Source organism: Gopherus flavomarginatus, unplaced genomic scaffold (assembly GCF_025201925.1).
Source record: "Gopherus flavomarginatus isolate rGopFla2 unplaced genomic scaffold, rGopFla2.mat.asm mat_scaffold_91_arrow_ctg1, whole genome shotgun sequence".
Taxonomy (NCBI): domain Eukaryota; kingdom Metazoa; phylum Chordata; order Testudines; family Testudinidae; genus Gopherus; species Gopherus flavomarginatus.
Window position 1 is genome coordinate 343,037 of NW_026115177.1, and position 3,770 is coordinate 346,806.

Sequence of the window (3,770 nt, forward strand, 5' to 3'; positions counted from 1 at the left end):
CAGCCCCTGAGAGCCCGAACAATACCTCCAGGGGCCTAACCCCAGGGGGCCCCAACACCAGCTCCAGGGGCCCAACCCCTCAGCGCCCGAACCATAGCTCCAGGGGAGTAACCCCTGGGGGCCCCCACCCCAGCTCCAAGGGCCCAACACCTAGTGGCCCCAACACCAGCTCCAGAGGCCCAACCCCTGAGCGCTCGAACCATAGCTCCAGGGGCCTAACCCCTCGGGGCCCCAAAACCAGCTCCAGGGGACCCCACCCCTGAGCGCCCGAACAATACATCCAGGAGCCTAACCCCTGGGGGCCCCGACACCAGCTCCAGGGGCCGAACCCCTGGTGGCCCAAACACCACCTCCATGGGCCTAACCCCTGAGCGCCCGAACCATAGCACAAGGGGCCCAAACCCTGAGCGCCCGAACCATAGCTCCAGGGGCCTAACCCCTGGGGGCCCCAACACCAGCTCCAGAGGCCCAACCCCTGGGGTCCCCAACACCAGCTTAAGGGGACTAACCCCTGAGCGCCCGAACCATAGCTCCAGGGGTCTAACCCCTGGGGGCCCCAACACCATCTCCAGGGGCCCAACCCCTGAGCACCCAAACAATACCTCCAGGGTCCTAACCCCTGGGGGACCCAACTCCAGCTCCAGGGGCACAACCCCTGAGTGCTCTAACCATAGCTCCAGGGGCCTAACCCCTGGGGCCCCAACACCAGCTCCAGGGACCCAACCCCTGAGCTGCCGAAACATAGCTCCAGGGGCCTAACCCCTGGGGGCCCCAACACCAGCTTCAGGGGCCCAATCCCTGAGCGCCTGAGCAATGCCTCCAGGGGCCTAACTCCTGGGAGCCCTAACACCAGCTCCAGGGGCCCAACCCCTGAGCGCCCAAACCATAGCTCCAGGGGCCTAAACCCCGAGGGCCGCATTCAAAGCTCCAGGGGCCCAAACCCTGGGGGTCCCAACACCAGCTCCAGGGGCCCAACCCTTTAGCGTCCGTACCATAGCTCCAGGTGCCTAACCCCTGGGGACCCCTAACCCAGCTCCAAGGGCCCAACCCCTGAGCGCCCGAACCATAGCTCCAGGGGCCTAACCCCTGAGGGCTCGAACCCCAGCTCCAGGGGCTCAACCCCTAGGGGCCCCAACACCAGCTCCAGGGGTCCAACCCCTGGGGGCCCCAAAACCAGCTCCAGGGTCTCAACCCCTGAGCGCCCGAACCATAGCTCCAGGGGCCCAACCCCTGAGCGCCCGAACTATAGCTGCAGGGACCTAACCCCTGGGGCACCAACACCAGCTCCAGGGGCCCAACCCCTGGGGGCCCCAACACCAGCTCCAGGGTCCCAAACCTTGAGCGCCCGAACCATAGCTGCAGGGGCCTAAACCCTGGGGGCCCGAACACCAGCTTCAGGGGCCCAACCCCTGAGCGCGAGAACCATAGCTCCAGGGGCCTAACCCCTGGGGGCCCTCACCCCAGCTCCAAGGGTCCAACCCCTGAGCGCCCGAATCATAGCTCCATGGGCCTAACCCCTGGGGCCCCAACACCAGTTCCAGAGGTTCAACCCTAGGGGGTCCCAACACCAGCTCCAAGAGCCCATTCCCTGAGCGCCCGAACCATAGCTCCAGGGGCCTAACCCCTGGGGGCCCCGACACCAGCTCCAGAGGCCGAACCCCTGGTGGCCCAAACACCACCTCCATGGGCCTAACCCCTGAGCGCCCGAACCATAGCACAAGGGGCCCAAACCCTGAGCGCCCGAACCATAGCACAAGGGGCCTAACCCCTGGGGGCCCCAACACCAGCTCCAGAGGCCCAACCCCTGGGGTCCCCAACACCAGCTTAAGGAGACTAACCCCTGAGCGCCCGAACCATAGCTCCAGGGGTCTAAACCCTGGGGTCCCCAACACCAGCTCCAGGGGCCCAACCCCTGAGCGCCCAAACAATACCTCCAGGGTCCTAACCCCTGGGGGACCCAACTCCACCTCCAGGGGCACAACCCCTGAGTGCTCTAACCATAGCTCCAGGGGCCTAACCCCTGGGGCCCCAACACCAGCTCCAGGGACCCAACCCCTGAGCTGCCGAACCATAGCTCCAGGGGCCTAACCCCTGGGGGCCCCAACACCAGCTTAAGGGGCCCAATCCCTGAGCGCCTGAGCAATACCTCCAGGGGCCTAACTCCTGGGGGCCCTAACACCAGCTCCAGGGGCCCAACCCCTGAGCGCCCGAACCATAGCTCCAGGGGCCTAACCCCCGGGGGCCGCATTCAAAGCTCCAGGGGCCCAAACCCTGGGGGACCCAACACCACCTCCAGGGGCCCAACCCCTGAGCGCCCGAACCAAAACTCCAGGGGCGTAACCCCTGGGGGCCCCAATACCAGCTCCAGTGGCCCAACCGCTTAGCGCCCGAACAATACCTCCAGGGGCGTAACCACTGGGGGCCCCAACACCAGGTCTAGGGGCCCAAACCCTAAGCGCCCGAACCATAGCTCCAGGAACGTAACCCCTGGGGGCCCCCACCCCAGCTAAAAGGGCCGAACCCTTGGGGGACCCCACCCCAGCTCCAAGGGCCCAACCCCTGGGGGCCCCAACACCAGCTCCAGGGGCCCAACCCCTGAGCGCCCGAACAATAGCTCCAGGGGCCTGACCCCTGCGGGCCCCAACTCCAGCTCCAAGGGCCCAACCCCTGAGCGCCCAAACCATAGCTCCAGGGGCCTAACCCCTGGGGACCCCAACCCCAGCTCCAGGGGCCCAAACCCTGGGGGCCCCAACAGCAGCTCCAGGGGCCCAACTCCTGAGCGAAGGACCATAGGTCCAGGAGCCTAACCCGCGGGCGCACTAACCCCAGCTCCAGGGGCTCAATCCCTGGGGAACTCGACCCCAGCTCCAGGGTCCCAACCCCTGAGCGCCAGAACCATAGCTCCAGGGGCCTAACCCCCGGGGGCACCAACCCCAGTTCCAAGGAACCAGCCCCTGGGCGCCCGAACCATAGCTCCAGGGGCCTAACCCCTGGGGGCCCCAACACCAGATCCATGGGCCCAACTCCTGCGGGCCCCAACACCAACTCCAGGGGCCCAACCCCTGAGCGTCTGAACCATAGCTCCAGGGGCCCAACCCCTGAGAGTCCGAAACATAGTTCCAGGGGTCTAACCCCTGGTGGTCCCAACACCAGCTCCAGGGGCCCAAACCCTGGGGGCTCCAACACCAGCTCCAGGGGCCCAACCCCTGAGCGTCCGTACCACAGCTCCAGGGGCCTAACCCCAGAGGGCTCCAACCCCAGCTCCAGGGGCTCAACCACTTGGGGCTCCTACACCAGCACCAGGGGCCCAACCCCTGGGCGCCCGAACCATAGCTACAGGGGCCCAAACCCTCAGCGCCCGAATAATAGCTCCAGGGGCCTATCCCCTGGGGTCCTAACACCCGCTCCAGGGGCCCAAGACTAGGGGGCCCCAATACCAGCTCCAGGGGCCCAACCCCTGAGAGCCCGAACCATAGCTCGAGGAGCCTAACCCCTGGGGTACCCAACACCAGCTCCAGGGGCCCAACCCCTGAGCGCCCGAACAATACCTCCAGGGTCCTATCCCCTGGGGGCCTCAACACCAGCTCCAGGGCCCCAGCCCCCGAGCGACCGAACCATGGCTCCAGGGGCCTAACCCCTGGGGGCCAACAGCCCAGCTCGAAGGGCCCAGACCCTGAGCGCCCAAGCCATAGGTCCAGAGGCTTAACCCCCGGGGGCCCCAGCCCCAGCTCCAGAGGCCCAACCCCTGGGGGCCCCAACACCAGCTCCAG